This window comes from Lissotriton vulgaris, chromosome 12 (assembly GCF_964263255.1).
Source record: "Lissotriton vulgaris chromosome 12, aLisVul1.2, whole genome shotgun sequence".
Classification (NCBI taxonomy): domain Eukaryota; kingdom Metazoa; phylum Chordata; class Amphibia; order Caudata; family Salamandridae; genus Lissotriton; species Lissotriton vulgaris.
In genome coordinates this window covers 32,659,471-32,684,443 of record NC_141700.1, presented here as the reverse complement: position 1 = coordinate 32,684,443, position 24,973 = coordinate 32,659,471, and the positions used below count along the sequence as shown (strand labels likewise).

Here is a 24,973-nt window from a genome sequence, read left to right as displayed (position 1 = left end):
ATGAGGCAAATGTGTGAAATACTTTGGACCATTTGAGCCTCTTGGTGTCTTGGATATCCACAATTTAAGTGTTAGGTGTTGACCATGATGCAGCCTTACGTATATCTGCTGGTGGTATATTGCCTAGAGAAGCCATAAATAAATGTGCTCTAGACACAAGGTCGATTTTGCCTTGGCATAACATACTTACATTTATTTGACTAGTTCCCTTACAAATCTCTACTTGGAAATTGGATTTCCAAGGTGGGATTATGCAAAAGCAACAAAGAGTTGCTTTGTCTAAAGAGTACTTTTGTTCTATTGATTTAGTGCATTAGAGCTCTCTTAAAATACAATGTGTGCAAAGCGTTCACTACCACTGTTTCAGGGTGTATAAAGAAAAATCGCAATGACATGGTTTGCTTGGTATGAAAAGCGGAAACTAATTTTGGTAGAAAAGGATGCATCTTTAGACCAACTATATCCTTATGTAACTGTACAAAAACCCACTAGTGTTAAGGCCTGCAATTCACTTGCCATTCGTAATTTCTTTCAGGAAAGGTACTGCCTCTGAATAGAGTGCAATGGCTCAAAGGGGAGTCCCATGAGTCTAGTGAGGTAATTTTCAAGACACTATCCTCTTAAGACCGTAGATCAATGTGTTAATGACAATGATTTTGAATGAAGTTGAATGCTGTCTGTTCTGCATGAGATGTGGATGCCAAATTTGCCTTTGGAAGTGCAGAAAATAACAGACAGCATCCTGAACAGATTTTCAGAAGTTCTGTCCGTTTGTTCACACCGCAATGCAGAAAGCATTTTGGCTTTGCCATGTAGCAGGCCCTTGTGGTAGATTTGCAGGCCCCTCCCAGGATTCGCATGTACTCTTCTGGGAGTCTGAAGTACTCACACCAGGAGCTCAGGTGCTAAATTGCTAGGTTAATTTTCTGGCAGCTTGGATGTCTCAAACTCAGAGGTACTCACTGGAGTTCATCACAGAGTGACCGTAGTTCGGCTGCCCAAGCTGGCAATGAATGCCCAGACCCAACAAGGGAAAAAAATATTTTAGGTAGAGTGTTTGTCCTGTGCTACATATTCCTCAGTGAGAAGTCAAGTGTTATCTTGAATCCAAAGACTTTTTTGAAGGAAAACAACTTTTATATGCAAAAGAAATTGGTCATAGGGGTTTTCCCTATTTCTAGTTGTGGCCACAACCAGAGGTCTTGTAACCATTGCTGGTGCTGTCTTTATTCCTGGCAAGTTCAGCTGTCTATGCCCTCTAGATTTTACACACTTTCCCAGTCTCGTGAAAGACGTTTCACAGTATACAGACTTCTCCCATCTATTGAGGAAAGATCTGTAGCAACTGCTAATCCACTTGCCTAAGGTAATCTAAGTTGAAAAAGAGTAGAATGACTTGAATTGAAATCCACATGCTGATAATCACCATTCCTTGTCAATGTTGTATGGCTATTTACAAGTAAGAAAAATAAAAACAATAAACAGAGCTTTTAAAAAAAGAAAAAAAAAAAAAAAAGAAACCAGGTGTCTCCCAGTCAGCAATCTGAACCTTCTGCTACATGTGGGTAAACATTAAGCCTGGGAATCATTTTAATTATGCAGGATTCATTTTGGTAATTTTGTATTACTCTTAGACACGGAACAGTTTTATTTTTTCACACCAACGTAACAATAATAATTTGATTACTCCCAATTATGTAATTAACAGTGATTTTGGTGGGGATTCTACTGCAAGAGTACGTTTAGAGAGCACGAGCAACTACTTCAATTGCTGTTTGTGTCCTCTTGCAATTAACCCAATTTTCTTCGAGCAAAATGCATCCGCTTTTACATTTTGGACATGAGAATTCATTTTGCTCTCAGAAACTAGTGCTAAAAGCTGGGAATAAGTTAGCGGAAAATCCTACCCCATGAGCACATTTAGGAAGAGTCTGCTCGCACTGCAATGTGTTCTGTTGCATTGCCTTTACTGCTATTTCTTCGCGTAAAAAGCTTCCTGATGTCTATATTTGATGCAAGGGGGCATTTTGGCGCTAATGAAATAGCTTAAGCCTTTCAGAATGGGACGAATTAATTAACAGTGCAAAGGTGCTGAGTTCCATACTTTAAGGGCGAGTATGTAGGCTGGTCCCCTAGCCCTGGTCTTGTAAAACCTAGGGGTGGTCAAGAGATTGGTGGAGTCAGAGGTTTGTGTTTGATGAGGCCGGTAGCCAATGATGAAGAAAGGTTGGCCTTAAAGACTAAAAACAAAGATATGAAAGTAATAATTTAGGTAATTGGGGAGCTGTACAATCTGGGCTTTTGCCCCCCTTTTAGCTGCTAGATACAGCATTTCGACTGACAGTGCACGGAGGCTCGCTAACCAGACCTCAGTACCAGTACATGCATGGCATGTGATGCAACTTTGACTGAAGTGTACTAGGTTCCAGCTACCAGGGCATTAGTACCAGTGTTCTTTCCATAAAAATGTTCAATTGTTTCCCCCAATTGGCAAAACCTTTAGCACCGTAAGTCCCTAGTAAATGCCCCTTCCCCCCCCGGTACCTAGGGCCTGAGGTACTAAGGGCAGCAGCTAAAATTGTGCCACCCTAAGGGACCCCTCACCAAGTACATGTAGGGCTGTTATTGCAGGTTGCGTGTCTTGGTGCAGACAAAAGTGAACACACAAAACGTCACACATCCTGGTGTGCCATGTCCCCCACCACTGCATGCAATATTTGTAAGTCACCCCGACAGCAGGCCTCACAGCCTTAAGGAAGGGAGCTGTATATTACATATGAGGGAATACCTGCATGAGCAGATATGCCCCTGTGCTGGTCAGTCCTATTACTGCCAGTAAAAGTGACCAGAGAAGCTATTTTAAACATGTGCTGGACACTGGTGAAAACAAGTTCCCCAGCTCACTGAAAATAGGAATGTTTGGTATCAAACATCTCGCACTGGTAAACCTACACCGATACCAGTGTTGGCTTTAGCAATAAATGCATTCAGGGTGCCACCTGAAAATCTACCAGTCTTTGGTGACACTGTTCTGACCTCCTAGGCTGACAGTTATTTGCTCTCAGGATACCCAGAAAAAAATCAACATTGCCAATATTGACTTAACAGAAGACCAAAAGAATGTCCTAGAAAAAGGGCTTGGATTTGTCCCCACACCACCAATAGACAATTTCAAGCTAAAGTGTGAATTAGCTGAATTTTGTCGCACCTTGAAACTTAAGGCATTTTTTGCAGACAAACCTTCTCCGCCATCTGAAGGAGACACCAATCTTAGAAAGAAATCCACCTTCAATCCTCCAGCAGGCAGTATACCATCAGAAATCCACACTTTTGAACAGGCATTATTAAAGGGCATAGATGAAATGACAACCAAAAAGAAACAACATTTTCAAAACTTGAGTAATAGAGAACGACAGGCTTTAAAAACTCTTGAATCTAATGCGGATATTGTCTTCAAACCAGCGGACAAGGGGGGAGGGATAGTGATCCTCAGCAAAGAGGGTTACAACTTACAATGCCTCTCCCTCCTATCAGACACAAAGTACTACAAGAAAATCGATGAGGATCCCACAGAAAGACTTCAGAACACAATTAACATAATGGTCCATGAAGCTGAAACCAACAGGTGGATAACAGGGAAGGAAGCTGATTATCTGTGCACTAAGGAACCCAAAATCCCTTTCTTTTATTCCTTACCCAAAACTCATAAAAATAAATCACCTCCACCAGGACGCCCTATTGTGGCTGGCATAGGATCATTGCTTGAACCTCTGTCCAAATTCGCAGATGAATTCCTTAAACCACTAGTGCAGAAGACACCTACCTATCTTAAAGACACACGTGACCTTCTAGTACAAATCAAGGATATACCTTTCGACCAAAACACCATGCTTCTGGTAGGTCTTGACGTGGAGTCACTGTACACTAGCCTGCCTCAAGACGACACCCTGCAAATGCTGGAAGATGTCCTCTACAGTGAAGATTGGAACTACCACACTCCTAGACATTTTATCTTACAGTGTTGTCAACTAGCACTCAAAGAATTTTTTTTTTAATACAACGGAATGCTGTATTTACAAAAGCATGGAACCTCGATGGGCAGTGCCTTCGCCCCTTCGGTGGCTGGACTGTACGTCAGCCACTTTGAACAACAACATGTACTAAATGAGGCAAACCCGTACTCTTCCAGTATCCTATACTGGAAGAGATATATTGACGACATCCTCCTCATTTGGGACATCAAACTTGACCTGGACCTTTTTTTGAGGTGGCTAAATGAAAGGGACCCTTGGCTTAAATTCACACACATGGCCAACAACACGTCCATTGACTTCCTTGATCTTACAATTTTTGCAGAAGACAATCAACTGAAAACTAAAACTTTCACCAAACCAACTGCGAAAAACAGTCTACTATCTTATAAGAGTCACCATCCAAAACCACTGAGGGACAATTTGCCCTATAGTCAATTTTTACGTTTGAAACGGAACTGTACCAAGACAGATGACTATAAAGCCCAAGCTAAGGATCTATGCACCAAATTACAACAAAGAGACTACACGCAGAGTACCATCCAGAAATGCATGAAACGTGCGAACCATCAACCCAGGGAATGCCTCCTACAAACCTACCCTAAAGACCCCATACCGGATCTTATGACCTGTGTAACTACGTTCTGCCCATCTACCTATGAGGTCCAAAAACTGGTAAATAAGAATTGGAAAATCCTTAATACTGGGAAATTTAATTGGCCAAAACCACGTTTTGCCAATAGAAGAACTAAAAACTTGCGAGATACTTTGGTTCATACACGGCCACGACAAATACATAATCAAGAAACTATCAGAAACATTTCCATGTCCCCGGTCAGTGGTCACTACCCCTGTGGAAATTGTACAGCCTGCCAATTTACCACCCATTCTAAACAGTTACAATTGTCAGAGACTCTAATCTGGACCCAAAAGCAACACACGAACTGTAATTCTTCCTATGTAATTTACATGGTCAACTGTCCATGCAAAAAACTATACATAGGTATGACGTGCCGCAAAGTAAAGATCAGAATAGGGGAACATCGTAGCAATATTCGCTTGAAGAAAACTACAACCAAACTGTGTGCCCATTTTTTAGAGAAGGGACACTCTTGTGATGACATCAGATGGACTGTCATCGAGATGCTGACGGAAAAAAACCCCAACGCAGAAAGAATTCTGCATGAAAAAGAACAAAGGTGGGTGGACCGTTTGAAAACTAATATCACAGGCATGAATGACAACGTCCCCTGGCACCAGTTTGCGGTCCACTGAACGCACACTGTTTACCATTATTCAGACACAATGAGGTTACTGTATTTGTCCTATTTCCACTATGTCTGATAGCCCTCGCACCCCGTGAAAAGTACTCTAAAAATTGCCAATTACAACTTACATAATAATTTCACCAGTTTGAATGTATACTCTTTACCATCTATCAGATACAATGAGGTAACTGTATTTGTCCTAATCCAATTATGTCTGGTAGCCCTCGCACTTCATGACAACTACATTGCAATACAGACCATAACCAACATATTACCCTCACTGTGTTGCTTCAACTAATGAATTTTTACTAACGAGCATAACGTGTATTTACACAATTGAGTATCCTACTGTTTAGGTCTCCGTGTCACATCTTAATAAAGTTGGGCTTTCAAAAAAAACCCCGTCAAAAACACTCCCCCGGACATCAGCTCGACATCCGGGGGCAGAGTCAGCACAAGCGGCGCAGGATCCCTCACACGCGGGTAATGGCGGATCGTATCACTCAGGGAAGCTTTCTCTTCCCGTGAGGTAAGGTGATTCTGACCTTTTCTCCCTCCTCCCCACAGCTCTGGGCCTCCCCGATGACAACTTAAGACTCCACATTCGGGGGTAAGTCCAAAACTAGACTGTAAATGTTTTTGCGCTACATCTAATTATCGCGTTGGGGTCAGTTACTCCGCGTTTCCCTCCATAAGCGCTAAACTTTTTTCATGAATCTCTATTCATCTCGATTCACTCGTCTGCCCTCAATAGACATTTGGGACTGTTTTATAGTCATTACTGAGTTCATTTACCGAGATTCAGTACGAATGACTGGTACCTCCTGGGTCCTTTTGCATGAATATTTCACACAAGATGCTGATTATTCCATACATGATGCAGAAAACACACCCTGCAGCCTTCTTACTCACTTTTGCCTCTCCCTCTCTCCTCTACCCTACCAGGGGATGCTCCACTGTTTAGAGTTAACGTGAAATCTTTGTGCTAACATGCATTAATGTGGTAGTTGAGACAAATGCTTACTACTGTGTCTACCTCTACTCCTGCAATATTGTGAGAATGTATATCACCCCTGCACAACATGTTTGTGTGTATTGTCTTTTTCAGGTTATTAAGACTTGAGTGGCTAAAGTTGACCCTCACTACTTCCATTGAACTCCACACAAAAAAAGTGTGAGTAGATTATCTATGTTTGTTTGTCCTTCTGTCCTGACGAAAGCCCCATAGACTCCGTTGAGCCGAAGGGGGCTGAAACATGTCGACATTCTTGTAAATTTGCACTTCTAGATCCCATAACTCGATCTAGGACAAGTACCCACTTGTTTTTATATAAGATCTCCACCATTCCATTAAAATCTTTACTGGTGTTGACCTTATTTTTAACAGTTTTTTGACCTTTCTTTGCACTAGTTTTCTCTCTTTTTTCATCTCTGGACACTGCAACCTAGACCAGAGGAGCCTCTGGATGAGGCAGGCACCCACACTTTCTATGGTATCCAATGATAACTGCCGACAAACCACAATGTAGGGGCGGATGAACGATATATACCGCAAAACCTGTACACATTGGGTCTTTTGAGGATACCATAGTCTTTCTAACCAATGGTCTAGAATTGTCACAAGTGTCCATTTTTCCACTTGATTAACCTTGATACTACCTGGGGAAATAAATGGACATGTATTCCTCCTCCCCCTTCTGATTACCCTTACCCAGAAAAAAAACCTGTCTGGGAAATGGGTGTAATACCGCCTACTACAGGATGACCTGCAGATTAGCCTCCTTGGGTCATTTGGAGTACCACCACTGGCTAGTACTAAAAATAAGTTTGGCTAAATTGAGGAGAACATGATTTTTCTGAAGTAACCATCTTTGTGATGGCATACTTTGGAATTCTGGGACAGGGTTATGCCCAACTTCCCACAGGAAGTGGTCATAGAGGGGATGTAGTCCCTGCAGGAGTCAGAAACCCATTGGCTACTGTAGGAAAGTGGGTTTCTGTTGCAGTAACCACCCCCACCCGCAACACATTTTGCGAGACTACTGATGTACTTTTACTTGGTGTGCCCTGGGTCCCTGCCAATCAGGTTCCTATGGCCTGTGTTCTTTCCCCAAAACAAACCCAATTGGCATCTCTACAGGTCAGCCCCTGGTAAATTGTACTACAGGTACCCAGGGCACTGTGACCAGAGAAGTGCTCTAAGGGCTGCAGCACTTATTGTGCCACTCTTAGAGGTCTTGTACAACTGCACTCACACACTGCCTCTGCAGGCTGCGTGTTTTGGTGCAGAACAAAGTGAAGAGTCGACATGGCACACATCCCTGTGTGCCATGCCTACAACCCGCTGCCCTGGCATAGATCAGTCACCCCTCTAGATGGATGCACTATACCAGTGGTGCGGGTACAGGTGCATGAGCCATGTACCCCTACAGTGTCTAAGTCCACTCTTAGACATTCTAAGTGCAGTACTGCCATTAAGAGTATAAGGTGCTGGGAGTTTGTCATTACAAACTCCACAGCACCATAATGGCTACACTGAAAACTGAGAAGTTTGGTATCAAACTCCTCAGCCTATTAAACCCACAATGATGCAGTGTGGGTTGTAATGAAAAATGCACACAGAGGGCATCTTAGAGATACCCACTGAAAACTAACCCACCTCTAGTGTCCTGCCAGAGTGGCTGCCATCAACAGACATGTTTCTGGACCCCTGGTTCAAGAGCCTGCTGCTCTTGGGGGCCTGAAACAATGCACATCCTGGGACGAGGTGTCAAGTCTCCTCCCCCACATTGGGCAGGGTTCACGAAGGAGAAGCTTCAAAGGCAGGCCGCCTTTGTGAGCTTCCTCAGACCACTTGCTGCTTTCAGCAACTGGTCCCCACTGGTTCTGCCCCCCACTTTGGGCAGGAGAACCTGTGGGAAAAACAAGTGAGAAAGAGAGGTGTGCCCACCTCTGCCAACTCCATTCCTCAGGTGGGTCAGGTGAGGTGAAGCACAACTGTGAGTCCCCGCCATCTTGACTATGGGGGGACCCAACCTACCTGAGACAGGCTCGTGCCCCCCCTCCCCCACTAGAGGGTGGCACAATAGGAGGTGTACCCACTAGTCCCTGCCCTCTACCTACCTGTAACTCCACTAAATCTAGTATTTAGGGGGCACCCTGAACCTTGCTTCCTCAGCTCCAGAAACGACAAGAAGAAGGACCGAACAGCCATGCAGCCAGCTAACAAGAGGAAGACGCCCAATGACTTGGCCCCAGCCCTACAGGCAGTGCCTGAAATGGAAAAATGGAAGTGCAGGTACTCTGTAGCAGAGTACTTGCTTGTTTCTGAGAAGTGCTAGTACTCTCCAATTAAAAGTATAGCATTTCTCTAGAGAAGTGCCGGTAATTCCCCTGTCAAAATAAAAAGTGCTTGTACTCCATACCAGACAGTACAGGCCCATTTAAAGCACTGCTTACAGGCCTGTCTCCCCTCGAACCTGCTCCTGGGAAATCCCGGTGTGTCCCGCAACATTAAAAACAGCAGAGGACCTGCATGCCTTCACTTCCAAAGACTGCTTCTCCTGTTAACACCGGATTTGTTTAACTGCAACCTCTGGCCACAGCCGGAAACTGTGAATCCAGCCCACTCTGCACCCGCCAAACCCAGCCCGAGTTCGAGTGGAAAAACATGTATATTTAAAACTATACCTACCTGAATAATTTTTTTCTGATGCCTCAATATAAAGTTACTTGCTTTTTTATAAATTGGTGCTTATCTCATTCTTGAGTCGTATTGTCATTTATTATTCATTGTGTGTATTTGTAAATGTCTTGCACTCCTCTGCGTTAAGCAGAAGGCTGCTCAACAACAATATCCCCTAATAGAGCCTCGGTCCACACATAAGGGAACTCCTGGACTCTTTACATGGTATATCAGATTTTTGATGCATCACATAAAGAGCCAGCTTCCTACAGAGCCGCAACTTCCTCACAGAGTGCCATTGCAGACTATGTGACATGATGTAAACCATGAGCAAAAACATAACATGACACACTGTTGTGTGCCATGCCAAAGACACTGCATCAAATAAATGTAAGTCATCCCAACAGCAGGCCTCTGAGTCCTAAGGCAGGCTGCATTACATTTCATGTGAGGACATATCTGCATGAGCACATATGCCCATGTGATGTTAGTTATATTACTAGATATTGCTAGTGAGCAGGGAAGCAATCTTAAGGCATGTACTGGGCAATGGTCAAAACGAGTTACCCAACTACATAATGGCTGCACTGCAAACTATGGTGCTTGTATCAAACACCTTGTAATAATAAACCCACACTGATTCCAGTGATGGGTTTAATATAATACATGCACCCAGAGGGTACCTTAGAAGTACCCCCTTAACCTTACTAGTCTAATAGTGTGCTGGGAGACTGAACTTTTCCAACTTGGCACCACAGATAGGTTTCTCACCCCCTGCAGGTGAGAGCCCACGCTCTCAGATGTCAGGAACAATGCCACCTCCTCCAAACAGGATGGCTGGTAAATCAGCATTATTATTATTTTAAAAAATGTGGCGCGCAGCTATGCGGAGGTTTCCCGGCACCTTTGAACACAGAGTACGAGGAAAAGAGCTAGACACAAAAGGAATAGGGGGGGCTACTGATTAAAAAGCCAGGTCTTAAGGCCGTTTCGAAATTTAAGATACTGTTGTTCGATACGTAAGTGAGTAGGAAGAGAGTTCCAGAGGGAAGGAGCCAGGTAGGCGAAGGAACGACATCCCATTCTGGCTCGTTTGATCCTCGGGACTTGGAATTTATGTTGATTAGAGGCTCGGAGTAGACGTGGGGGTTGGTAGTGGTATACCAAGGCACGAAGATAGTGGGGGGCTAGGCCAAAATGTTTTTTATGCATGTAGCACAATGCTTTAAATTTGGTCCGACTGTCGATTCTTAGCCAGTGAAGTTCACAAAGTGAGGCTGATATCGAAGACCTTTTGGGTAGCTTGCAAAGCAGTCTAGCTGCAGAGTTCTGAACCACCTGCAGCTTACGTAGCACTTCCTTGCTTGACCCCAGATAGAGTATGTTACCGTAATCCAATCTGGAAGCTACTAGGGCCAGGATTACAGTCTTTTGTGTAGACAAAGGAAGCATCCATATAATTTTCCTGAGCCACTTGAGTATGGCAAAGCAGTTGGAAGCTACTTTGATCACCTGTTGCTTCGTCGACAGTTGGCCGTCGATGATGACGCCAAGGTTGCGGGCTGATTGAGACGGGAGTGGGGAAACACTCATTTGTGATGGCCAGTGATGAGCTCCCCAGAGGGTTTTGTTGTTCCAGAAGATGTGGAGTTCAGTTTTCCCACCATTACGTTTTAATTTATTGTCGTGCATCCAGTCAGCAATCATTGTTAATCCCTGCCGGAGCGCTGATGACTTTGAGGTCTCCTTAGGGGAAGAGCGAGAAGAGGAGCTTGATGTCATCAGCATAAGAGTACATAGTTAGCCCGGCTTGCTCAGCTATCGTAGCCAGGGGGCTAACATAGATGTTGAAAAGCAAAGGACCTAGTATAGAACCTTGAGGGACTCCCTACTGGGATACATGCATCTTAGAATGAGCGGTTGGGGAGAAGACCTGAAAGGTCCTATTTGATAGGAAGCTGGACAACCATGTAAGTGCCAGGCCTGTGACACCTCGGGTTTGGAGAGTTTTTAGGAGAGATGTGTGAGACACAGTGCCTAACGCGGCACTTAAGTCTAATAAAATAAGTGCCACTGCCTCTCCTTTGTCGACCTGTTGACAGATGTTTTTGGTAACTCCTAGCAGTGTTGATTCCGTAGAAAAGCCTGCCCTGAAGCCAGATTGGGATGTGCGCAGGATATTTTGTGTTTTTGCGAAGTTGGGTATTGATATGCTTCTCATGAATCTTGGAGAAGACTGGAAGAAGGGAGATGTGGCGAAAGTTGGAAGGGACCTCTGGATTAGTATTCACTTTTATTAGTAGGGGTATGACCATGGCATGCTTCTTACATATCAAGGCCAGAGGCTTAAAAGTCTGTCGCCTCTGATATGCGACCACTGGTTCCCTCAGACCTGGGAGATGCCACCCCCTGCCCTGAGGTCCATTTGGGACAGGCAGGAAATTAACTATGCAAAGAAGGCGGGTAGTTGCACTTCCAGGCTAGTCGCACCCCTAACGTGGGCTGCCTGACGTGAAGACGAAAATTAGTAATTCGCCATCTTGGTTGTAATGAACTCTGGGACGGGGTGATGCCCACTACCCACAGGAAGTGGTCATGTATGGGGTGTAGTGACCACAGGGCTAAGTAGCACCATTGGCTACTACCCTTCACTCCGCTTAATGTCCATAAATTGAGTATTTAGGTGGCACTCCTGACACCAGGGTAGCAGATTCAAGGGGCACAAAAAGATTAGGACAAAGAAGAGCAAAGAAACGAGCACTAAGGACCAGCTGTGGGCTTTTTGGTGCCAAACCCTGCCTGCTTGTATCAGTCCCGACCATCGCTGGGACCAGCAAGCCTGCTCTTGTGCATCTGCCAAGAACCCTGGTGCACTGCCAGCACTTTGTAAATTGCCAGAAATCTCCCATGGAGTAGAGGAGCTACTCCCCTGCAGCTTGCAGGCACCAAGCAGCTAGGTCCGGTCTACCATTCTGTCGCCCCAATTTCCACAGACACAGCAGCCACCCAGGAAGAGGTTGCAGTGCTCCAGAAGGTCTGATCTGTCTCTCCACCTAGTGAGAAGATGCCAGGACAAACCGGGCCGCAAAGCACCAATACCAGTTGTACCAGACCCCTTGCAGCAACCAAAGCCTGCCGCTTTGTAAAATTCTTGAAACAAGTGGAGAAGAAAATGCCTTGTCAGAACAGCAATACAGCTGACAAGGAAAAGCCGGACGCTGCTAAATGATTGCTTATTTCTTTAATGTACAGTAAACATCAATTAGTTATAGTTTTTTTTACTTGGTTTTAATATTTTTTAATAACTAATGACATGCAAGGAGATATTTTGTAGCAATGGTTTTAAGAAACTCTGCTAAATAAAATAAACTTGAAACTTGAAATACCAAAGCCTGTTTGAGTCCAATCCAGACTCAAATCACTCCAAGCGCCTGCATCAGCCGAGGGACATCAGCATAGCGCCACTTCGAGAGTGGCCGAGCTGTCTTATTTTTGTCCCCTCAACCGATGAGGGTCGCCTTGTCGAAGGAGCGCCTAAGGGAAGCACATCTGCGCCTGGACCGCACCCAGGGCCAGAACCCCTGGCCCCCACTCCCGCCACGACGACCGCCTCCGCTACGACGCAAGCACACTCCACGCTCTCAACCCCGGACGGAACCTCACCTGCTCAAGGCCGCCCCGAAACACACACACGGTCCCTTCACCTGCAAGAACTGAAGCTACACCAGCCTCAGAGCCGACTTACCACCCGCCAAGAAAGACCGCACCCACCTGCAATGCATACTACTGAACACCCGCTCTGCACACAAACACGCAGTCGAGCTCTGGGACTTGCTCGACACAACATCCCCGGTCGTCGCCTTCCTGACAGAGACCTGGTAGAACGACTCCTCCGCACCCGACATCGCCATAGCCATCCCTAACGGCTACAAGATCACCCACAGAGACCGCACCAACGGAGTCGGAGGAGGAATCTCTATCATCCACAAGAACAGCATCAGGGTCGTGACTAGCACCGACAACACGCTCAGCACCGCCAACCACATGCACTTCCAGATCCACACAGACCCCAACTCCACCCTCAGAGGCACCCTCGTCTACCGGCCTCCCGGACCCTGCCGCCAGTTCAGCGACTCCATCGCCGACTTCATCAGCATGCACACCCTGACCTCCACCGAATACATCTTTCTCGGAGACCTGAACTTCCACCTTGAGAAAAATAACACTACAACCCTAATCGATAACCTCGCCAAACTCTGACTGAAGCAACTCGTCACAACGTCCACCCACTTCGCCGGCCACACGCTCGACCCCAACTTCTCCTCAAGCCCGCATTTCCCCGTCAGCCACACCATCAAACTCCTCTGGATCGACCACCGCTTCATCCACTTCACCTTCCAGAAACCCACCACACACCACCGCACCTAACAGATTCCCAGCCACTGCTTTAGCCAAATCACCGAAGACCAACTACATGCAAACCTCGCCCTCAGCCCACCCACCGAACCCTCCAACACAGACGACGCTGCCCACAGCCTCAAACGCTGGATCAAGGACTGCGCCAACACTCTCGCCCCACTGAAGAAACCCCCCCCCCCCCCCCCCCCCCCCCCGGAGACACCAGCAAGAAGGCCAGCTGAGTCACCCCAGTACTCCTATCCTCCAAGCAAGCCTGCCGGAAACTAGAGAAGAAATGGCACAGCAAACAAACTCCAGACAACCGCGCAGCACACAAGGACACCATCTGCAACCACCACCGCCTCATCAGGGCTGCCAAGAGAACCTCGTTCAAAGACCGCCTCGACAATAACGCACACAATAGCAAGGAGCTCTTCAACATCGTGAAGGAACTCTCCAACCCCAGCTCCAACACCAACGACATCTGGCCGTTTCAACCCCTGTGGAATTCCCTCGCCACTTGCTTCCACCGCAGCTTCAAATCCCAGACAGCAACACAACAGACCCTCCGCACACCATCGACCACGACCCCCTGCTAGCCTGGGCCAGCGTGAGCATCAATGACACCATCAAGACCATGAGCACAATCCACTCCAGCTCACCGTCAGATCCCTTCCCGCACCACGTCTTCAACAAAGCAGCTCCATCGCACCCCACCTGCTCAACGTCATCAATCTCTCCCTCAAGACCGCGACCTTCCGAGAGAGCTGAAAACACGCAGAGATCAACGCCCTACTGAAAAAACCCAAAGCAGACCCAAGAGACATCAAGAACTTTCCGGCCAAGGTCATCGAGAAAATCATCAACAGACAGCTAACCAGATACCTCGAAGAAAACAGACTGCCCTCATCGCTGCCACAGACTACATCAGGACCCTGCTTGACAAAGGCGAGGCCGCAGCACTCGTCCTTCTAGACCTCATCGCCGTCTTCGACACCGTCTGCCACCACACAATATGCGCACGCCTCCACGCCCCAGGGATCCGAGACAAGGCTCTGGAATAGACCACCTCCTTCCTGTCCGGTCCAAAGCCTTAGAGATCATCTGCGGCGTACCCCAAGGATCCTCACTCAGCCTGACATTGTTCAACATTTACATGGCCGCACACGTTGCCCGACAGCACGACCTCAACATAATCTCCTACGCCGACGACACAACTGATCCTCTCCCTCACCAAGGACCCCATCACCGCCAAAGCCAACCTCCACGAAGGAATGAAGGCCGCCGCTGACTGGATGAAGACCAGCCGTCTGAAGCTGAACTCAGACAAGACGGAGGTCCTCATCCTTGGCACCAACCCTTCAGCCTGGGACGATTCCTGGTGGCCGACGGCACGGGGAGCAGCCCCGACACCCACCGACTACGCATGCAACCTGGGAATCATCTTTGACTCAACGCTCTCAATGACCAAGCAGGTCAACGCCGTCTCCTCCTCCTGCTTCAACACCCTCCGCATGCTCTGCAAGATCCCGACAGTCACCCAGGTCCTCGTCAGCAGCAGAATCTACTACGGAAATGCTCTCTATGTGGGAGCCCCAACAAAGCTCATCAAACGACTCATCCAAACACTTCAGCACGACTGATCCTCGATGTACCACGACACGGCCATATCACCCCCCACCTGATGGACCTGCACTGGCTCCCTGTTAGCAAGAGGATATCCTTCAAGCTCCTCATCCACGCACACAAGGCACTCCACAAGACCGGCCCAGTCTACCTCAACAGACGGCTCTCCTTCTACATCCCCAACCGCCAGCTACGCTCCTCCGACCTCTCACTAGCCACTGTCCCACGCATCCGAAGAACCACCACCGGCGGGAGATCCTTCTTCCACCTCGCCGCCAAGACATGGAACACCCTCCCACTGAGCCTACGACAGACCCAAGACCTGCTGACCTTCAGGAGGATGCTCAAGACCTGGCTGTTCGATCAGTAGCGCCCCCCACCCCAGCGCCTTGAGACCTTCCTGGGTATGTAGTGCGCTTTACAAATGACTGATTGATTGATTGATTGAGATTAAGGACACAGATACAAGTATCCAGTATCACCTTCGTGACTGCCTTCACAGGTGAGGAGATAGTGACCGACCAGCAAATAGCCAAAACATTTTGCCAATATTAAGCAGAACTTTATAATTAGGCTGCCCGGAAATCGGTTAAAACGACTATGCCAGACAGTACCCTACCAAATTAAAAACAGCTGATCCGCTTTACACCAAGTGCCACTGATTTTCATAGTTGTTGCACCACTTGGCCACTTGATGGACCCAAACATTAAAGAAAAGGAAGCAGCACGGAAGGCCTGGCATCCCTTGTTTCCACACCCTCATTGACCTGCCTGTGGTGGCCTGGCGCGTAGGTGTCGGGGGGGAAAACACTGCTTCTAGGTAGGTCCGGCACATGGGGAGCAGAGGTGTGAATGGCCCAAGGACCAGAACACCACCAGGCCCCCTGCTTGGCTCACATGGGGGGAGAGGAGTTGTTGTGGTCTGTCATCTGTATTACTGCAACCGCACCCGAGTACTACACAGGTTCTTTAAAAGCCCAACATCAGGACCAGCAGCAAGTTAAGTCTGTACATTTTTTGTTATTGTTTTGTATTTCATTGTGCTACCTCGGATTAATCACAGGCAGTGGCGGTACTTGCAGGGCGAAAGTTGCGTACTTTCACGTAAAAGCCTAATTCACATGGAGTATTGTGGCCGTTGTGTGTATATGCAATTTTTTTTCTAAAAAAGACCTGAAGTTCGTAAACAAAGATGTCGGCCCTGCCCAGCCTTTCCATCAGTGTGCTTACATTCACCATTTAGTCGCGCTACGAATATGTACAGGAGAGAACTCGCTTAGAAAAGGCCTGTCGCCACGCACTTGCTGGGAGGCAGGGGTTTACTTCACAACTCTTACCTTGCAGAGGATGTCAGGCACGGGTCAGATTTCACTGTAGGACTGACTGGGCACAAGCCTCCCTGTTTGGTTGTTGAATGTGCACTGCCTAGTATAAATTGAAGTGGCAGTGAGTCCTTGACTTGTGTCACTGTATTTGCTCTGCGTGTCAGAGAATGCCAAAGGTTTTTCATGAAAGAGGTGTTTTTTGTTTGCTTGGGCCACCCCACCCTCTCTTTTTGTGCGTGTTTCCTTAAACTAATGCTGTCCAGTCTGTTGGTTTGACGACATGCTATTTTCACATCTACAACTGCATGTATGTGGTTGAAAAGTATGGCTACTGGTATTATAAGGCAGTAGAGGGTCACATTATGTGGAATTGTTGACTCGGCTAAGCTGCAAAAAAAAATGCCACGTATGCAGCTTAATGTGCCACATTTTGTGATGGTATTGATTCACTATTTTCGTTATTTTGACCCACGTTAATACTGTCTGGGTAAAGGTTTTGCCTTGTTTGTACTAGTTTAACATCCCAATACAGCCATAAGCAACAGAAAATGGGCCAGCCACCTTCACACAAATGTCCTTCCACCACTCGGCATCTTTGTTGCTAAATCTGAAGATTGAGTTGAAGATGATAGATTATGTAGCAAATGGGGGACAAATCCACAACTGTGCAGAAAACGCTACAGCTGTAAAAACTGCATGAATCCAGTGACCTTATTTGCAAGGCGTGCATTGTCACATTTCTCAAAACCCAATCAGATTTCTTCAAGGGAGCACTCTGGAATATTTAATGCTGGTGATGCATGCAAAAGGAGATTGTTTTTATTTTTTTTATTTTCACTGAATTAGGTATGGCTTTGATCCAGATCTCGGGGGAACTGAATTGCACCCCAAAGTGAAGAGCATGTTTGTGACAAACTGCTATCCAGTTCCCTAGTTTTGACCGAAAATAGTGCCTTTGAGATTCTTATTAGTTAGCTAAATTTACAGCAAATGTTGCGAAAATAACTCTGCAACTATAAATCCGGTTTTAAACCACATAACCCTGTTTCTAACACCTGGAAATGGATTTTAAATGAGAAAGAGCTATGACAGATGCATTACAAAGTTATGATATTAAGGTTTTTTGTCACAGCTTTAATGAATAGTTGTGACAATCCAGTCAGCTCTTTCTATAATTTGTTAGTCCATCTGTCTCAAGTGTTTGGGAGTAGACCAGCTTCCTCACTTAAGAGAGGGGTTGTAATGTGTATAATAAATCATAGTAAAAGTATTGATAAATTAAACAATAATTTTAGGGATAGTAAATAACGACCTAAATGTAGGTATAATAGATAAGGAAGACTTCTTCTCAGTCGCGGCTCCTCGTGGGAGTGCTGCGGGGCGATGGGGCAGGGCGGGGGAGGGGTACGGTGGGAGTTAGTAAACTCCGGCACAAGGCCAAACAGAGTTCAGTTAATAAATAAATAAAATTTAATTGCACACGCTGCATTGCATCGCTGCATCGCAGCATGCGCAATGAAATTAGTTGTATCTATTTACTGAACTCCGTTCGGCCTTATGACGGAGTTTACTACCCCCCTCCCATCCTGCCCTTCCCCAGTCCCACTGCAGCACTCCCACGAGGAGCCGCGACTGCTGCTTCTACTACTTATACTACTATTAATAATAATAACTGACTAACATATCCACCACTCAAATTAATTTCATATTTCACTATACTAATTCAACACTAATCCTTTAATGAAGGGCTTTCCAAGTTGTGTGTCGCGACACAGTGCTGTGTCGCCTCCCATTTGTAGGTGTGTCCCGTGACGATAACGTCTCCGGGCAGATAAGGGCGAAAGCTCACTTGGACATATTCAATGAAGCAGTACGGCTGAGTAAATGTAAATGTAGTAGTATTTGTATAACGCACCGAATCGACCCCGGAAGGGGTACCTCAGGCGCTTGTACGCATACCGTTGTGGAACCCTTCCTGGCTTTTCCCTGTGAAGTGCCCACTCCTGGGTACCCCCAAGGTGAAGCCAGGCATCCTAGCGTTGTTGGGGCCGTTGTGGAGATTAAGCAAGCTATTGCCCACAGTTGCAGAGTAGGACCCATGATTAGAATAGGCACCGAGGCGAGAATTATCAGGTCCGTGGAAATTGAGCCCAAGACCCGCTGAGGCGGGAATTGAACCCTGGTCCCGGGCTAGACCTCTGCATCAGGGTCTGCCGCTCTAACCATTGAGCCACACTTTTCCACTAGTAGAGAGCCAGAATGCACAAGCATTAAAGGGGAAAGAGCCACAGTGCTACACAGCGGAAGTGGAGTCCCCGCTCGAGAGCAAGGCTGCACCTGCATGAGAAGGGACAGCAGGGACGGACGCGGCAATAGAGCTCAATGCTCATTGCCTGCTTCGGTTGAGTGATGCGCCTTGACACGCGGTAAGCGAGCCTCATTGGCTGCACACGTCCGCCTTTCGATTGTGTACGACAATGACGAATGGCAGGAGAGTGTTTCACTGCTCGCCGACTGCAAGCAATCTGGATGTCAGGTTTGAGTGTCCTTGAAGGCAGTCCGCATGGTTATCAGCCCTGGGGTAGCATTCAACACTGAGATTGTACACCTGATGTGTTACTGTCACACATTCCGAGTGATGATTGTGCACAAGAGGTATGCACTCAGGAACCGCTTGAAAGGTGGGACAGTAGACATATATAAAGTGTCTAAATCCCCAGTATATCACTAGACCCTTTTTCTCTATTTAGTGATACTGCTCAGTCCTGGTGAATGCCCACCGCTGTAGTCTCTCTGGACCAGCACTGCCCAGGCCCACATGAGCTGGTGTCCAACAAGATGACTGTCTCGACATGGAGCAATGTGTGACATTGTGGGATCCACTTGCAGGAGGCCCTTGGTCTTTCGGAAGCCTCCTATGTAAAGGCTGCCATACCCAAGCAGTGTACATCTTATCAGTTCCATCAGGGGTGCCTGAAGCTGTCCACTTTGTCATTTGCTATGCCTTCTTGAATTAACAGCTCAGTTTTTAAACCTAAGTGGTATCTAGAAATGCTGTGCTGCCTCCAGTAAAATATACTTACTTCATCAGATGTCTGTTGTGGGAGAAACAGTGCATGAGAGACTGCAATATGTTCATTATCTGGTATGAATGTTTCACCCAGGCTTGGAATTTTCTTTGCATTATAATTTGTTATTAATTGTACCAAAATGCAAAAAAAAAAAAAGACCAAGTTGAGACACAGTGAATAAGTAGAAAACCCTTATCCCCCACCCATTACAAGGACACTAGGTTAGTGCCCTTCAAATTCTAGTCCTTTGCAGATGTTTTAAGATCTTCTTACAGTTTTTTGTTGCTCAAATCGGTGTAATTTCTGACATTTATATTTGTCCCTAGTCTTCATTGCTTGATTATGCTTGTGAGAAAGTGTCACTCAGTCGTTGAATTGTCACTCATAATTGCACTGAAATTATGGAAATGCTACACATAGCAAACTAAAACCTTGGCACGTGTGTGTGCCTGCTATAATTGTTAAGAAAAGCAGGCTTGCCAGGGTAGCAATGTCATCCTTTCGAAAACATAATCGTGAATGGGATGCATCTGCTATTTATATCATTTCTATAGATTCAGAGGAATTTAGATTTTTCACAGCCTGCTGGGCAGAAAATCTGGATTTTATTAGGGACACGGAGGCTAATATTATAGATACTCCCTTTCAGAGAAAAATACCAAGAGAGATCACCTTCTCTGGCAAGGACAAGACATTAGTTTCTCAAGAGTCTGAAAGCGTTTGACGAAAGTCCAGGGACTCTCCATTGTCTCCTGAAATCTTCCATGCCGTCAGAGTTAGAAGGCCCTGCTCTACAAGGGGATGTGTATGACCCTCTGGATCTACAAGGATTTCTTTGAAAGAAGGAATTCAAATTGGAAAATCTATGCTCATTTCCAGAATAATCGGAAACCACGCTTGTGATGTCCAAAGGGGAGTTATCACAACCATGCTCTGATTGTAATGTCGGGCATGGAGGAGAAGGCGAGGGGGCATTGAGAAGGGGGGAAAAGCATAAGGTGCTAGGTTTGTCCAGTCTTGTAAAAAGGCATCCACTTTCGTGGCCTGAGGGTCTGGTCTCCAACTGAAGAAGTCTTTCAGATGGGTGTTTATACGGTCCGCAAACAGATCTGTTGTGAATGGGCCCCACATCGATTGGATGGATAGGAACACATCTCTGTTCAGTCTCCAGTTGCTGGAGTACTTGAAATTCCTGGAGTACCAATCTGCAACTTCGTTCATCAGTCCGGGAACATGTTCCGCTACAACTGAAATACCTTTGTTCAAACAGTAGTTTCACAGGCCCTTCGCTAAGTCTGTCAAATCTTTGGAATGAGGACCGCCCAGTTTGCTGAGATAGCGAACTGCTGACACATTGTCCATTCGTAAAGTTATACAGCATTTCATTGAATCTTGAGTGAAACAACGAACCGTAAAAGAACCTGCTAGTAACTCTAAGCAGTTGATATGCAATTCTTTTTCTTGTGGGGTCCAGCGGCTCCCTGTTGACGAGTTTCCACATCTTGCACCCCAGCCTTCTAAAGTAGCATCTGATTCTATTATTAAATCTGGTAGTTCTCCGAAAATGGCTATTCCATTCCATGCCTCTAAATTCTTGAGCCACCAAAGTAGTTCAGTTTTCGATTCTTGGTCTAATGAAACTAGTTGGGAATAGGATGGGTTGGATCTTAAGTGTCTTGATTTGAGTCTTTGTAGTGCTCGATAATGTAGGGGTCCTGGAAATATTGCTTGAATCGTTGAAGAAAGAAGGTCCAGGATTTTTGCTAGATATCTCAAAGGAAAGACTTTCATAAGAAGTGTTTTCCTCAGTTCTTTTCTCACTTTCCTCACTTTGTCGCTGAGAAGACGGAGTTCTGTCTTCACAGTGTCTACCAAGAAGCCTAGGAATTGGGTTTGTTGAGAAGGAATTATACATGACTTTTTTAAATTTATAACAAAACCTAGGTGTCGTAAAAGGCGTATCGCGAGGTCCGTATGGAATGAGACAGTCTTTTTTGACTGGGCCATTATAAGGATATCGTCCAGATAAATAATCATCCTCACTCCCCTTTGTCTCAACCAAGTTGCGACGGGTCGAAGTACCTTGGTGAAACACCAGGGGGAGGAAGAAAGGCCGAAAGGGAGGCTGCAAAACTGATACAGATGGCCTTCCCATGTAAATTGGAGAAACCTTTGATGGGGTTTCCAGACAGGAATCATTAGGTATGCGTCCTTTAGATCGAGTCTTGTTAACCAGTCCCCTTTTCTTAGAACATCTCTCAGGAGGTGAATTCCCTCCATTTTGAAATGTTGGTAGACCACCCATTGGTTTAGTTCTTTCAAATTTATTACTGGTCTCTGTTCTTTGTTTTTCTTTTCCACCAGAAATATATTGCTGAGGAAGCCCACAGAAAAGCTCTCGATTATTGCGTTATAGATATAGAGTTCTTGGACTTCTTGAGAAACTAATGTCTTGTCCTTGCCAGAGAAGGTGATCTCTCTTGGTATTTTTCTCTGAAAGGGAGTATCTATAATATGGCCTCCGTGTCGTGCCATAAAATTCATTTATTTTGGAAATGTATGTGTGTTATATTACAAATTATATATATATATATTTTAAAAATCAATGATAGGTTTTCGTGAGATATGTTGTTTCCCCATACATTTTGATATTTACAATTTCTATGACATATGTATTTGCCCTTATCTCTTATATCCAGTTAATTTTATCTCAAAGTGCTGAATGGAAAAACATATGACTCGTCTTATTTTCTGTTGCCTTTTGGCGCACTGCGCTGAGGAAAGCGGTCCCACCTGAGTTCAATGTGCAGAGAACGGCTGATAAGTTGCATGATTGTTTTACCACTCACAGTTCCCCCTTCCTGAATGGATTTTTGTATTACTCATATTCAGCAAGTGGACTTTGTGCATGGTTGAAAGGGTTGGCAGTGCTTGCACCCCCATTTTTTGTGCCGTAAATCACTGGGGTATTTGGCAATGTGTGCATGATTATATTCTTGTTTCAGGCACAAACCTAATCTTTCTTACACCCAGTTTTGCCAGTCACTGTCTTTGTTAGAACAGATTCACAATTGCTTTATTAACCTTCCTGCTTTCTCAAATTTGCTTGAAAATGCACTATTTGCCCAACATTTTTTCAAAATTTTCTTGCTCGCATTACCGCGTCGCGAAATGAAGATTGTCGAAAAGGTGTGTCACCAACATGAAAAGTTTGGAAAGCTGTGCCTTAATGGGTTCTGGTGTAGCGTGTTACTCATCAAAAAAGCGCTTAAACACCCCATCGGGGGTAACAAGCACTATATAAATGCAAACATATTTCCTTCTTCTATTCCTCCGCTATCTTTCTCAATCCAAATTACTGGCTAATAATAATATCCACCACTCAAATTACTTTCATATGTCACTATACTAATTCAACACGGGTTCCGGAGTAGAACGCTACTCGCCGAAAAAGCACTTTGACGCCTGGTCAGTCTGAAATGTAGAGCAGTATATAATTTCTGAAAATGAGTGAACACTGAAAAACACTTTTTTGTTGAGGTATTGAAATCACAGGAAAACACTGAAAAAACACCACCAGAATTTGCCAAAAATAGAAATTGAAAACAGGAAAGCCTATTTATAATGGACAAGACCTTTCCCCGCAAGCCCAAGTTCAGTACCTTGAGGGAGTGCCCACCTCCACAATCACACCAGATCAAGCAGAGGATATTGAATCCCCTATCAGAATTGAGCAGGTAATTTCAGCTATTTCCAAGCAGAAACCACTTCAATCCCCTGGATCAGATTGCTTCTCCGCCTCGTTTTATAAAACCTTCTGCAATATAGTGGTCCTTTTTCTCACTAGAGTATTCAACGCTATAGGGACATCATCGGCTCTCCATAGAACAATGCGAGAGGCCTCGTGATTGTAATACCCAATGTCGATTTTAAGTTATTCACGGGCATCCTGGCATCTCGCTTTTCACCTCTCCTGACGACCCAGACCAAGCAGGATTTGTTCCCAACCACCAATGAACAGATAACACCAAGCGCTTACTCCACATAATAGATAAAGCTCATAGATTTTACACTGAACGTATGCTCCTGTTGATGGATGCTAAAAAAGCTTGTGACAGGGTCAATTGGAGACATTTAGAGGCCACATTGTAGCACTTTGGGCTCCCTGAGAGATGCATAGCTTGGGTCTTTAGTGGATATACCAGTCTAGCCGCCACGGTCCGTGTGAACGGTCATACATCTACCCTGTTTCTTATACAGACAGGCACACGCCAGGGCCGCCCTCTATCCCCTTGCTTTTCGCCTTATATATGGAAGCCCTTGGCCAGCGAATCCATGATAACCCACTTGTCTCCGGAATACACTGGGGGGAGGGGGATGATACATACACATAGTATATAAGCAGATTATGTTATAGTGACTTTAGAAAATCCTCAAACCTCCCTCCCTGCCATTGTGTCTGAGTTGGGGAAATTCTCCCTAGCAGCAGGTTTCAAAATTAATGTTTATAATTCACAAGTTATTCGCCTCACTCTGAAACCCTCTACACTAAACGATCTGAGAAGCGCATATCCCATTCAGTGGGCCCCAGTAGCGATTCCCTATTTATGGATACAACTCTCCACGTCCTTACTTAGCACCATAATGTTAAATTATTCAACTTTACTTGGATACATTAGGGAAGACCTGCACCGATGGAGACCCCACTCAATTTCTTGGCTTGGCCGGATAGCGGCCATTAAAATGTCCATACTGCCAAAGATATAGTTCCTCTTTCAGACCCTTCCATTGGAACCACCCCCGGGCATGATATGTATGCTTCAGCAAGAACTGGAATACTTTTTTGGGTGGACAAGAGACCCCGAATGCGGCAAGATCTTAGTTACAGGCCCCCAGGGGAGGGTGGTCTTGGGATCCCAAATCTAAAGGACTACTTGGGCGGCCCAGATTAGGGCGTTAGTCGAGTGGTCGCCCCTAGAGTCTGAAAAGCACTGGCATTTCAAGGACAGGGCTCTGGCGAGAATGGGAGGACATATACTACAGAGCCAAACATACTGCGCTGAATGTTTCCAGTGTAGAGACTGCCACTAAAATAGCAACCTATTGGTATTTTGCTCCTGCCAGACTCCACAAAGGCAATCCAACAAAAGACCCCTTGTGCTGGCACGGATGCGGTTCACCTGGCACCCTGACACACATTTTGTGGGACTGTCCCCAACTAACTCCCTATTGAGTGCCGGTACTCAAGTATATAGATACTCATTTCGACACACAATTGCCCCGGTTCCCAGCATACATTCTCCTAGGCTTACCAAACGCTCTCACTTTCCCTCTTAAGTTGCGCAGAGGACATCAAATAGCACAGGCCTTGGGGGGCTCCCCTACAAAATATGCTCACACACTGGGGAACGAACCACTTGCCCACTCACACAGGATGGCTTCATCGTATGTGGCACATTCTTGGATTTCCCTCTTCCTTATTAACCAGAGCGCTTTGTTCCCTGCTCTTTGGAGAACCTTTTTAGCTCTGGGTTTAATGGGTTTGGTCACTTGATGGCCGGGGCCAGGA

The 24,973-nt window shown here is 45.8% G+C and overlaps 1 protein-coding gene across 2 annotated transcripts in view; it reads right to left on the bottom strand.

Annotated features, from left to right (window-relative positions):
* Positions 1–24,973, bottom strand: part of LOC147673143 (uncharacterized) — a 166,849-nt gene that overhangs the window by 107,768 nt on the left and 34,108 nt on the right. The gene's annotated exons all lie outside the window — the stretch shown is intronic.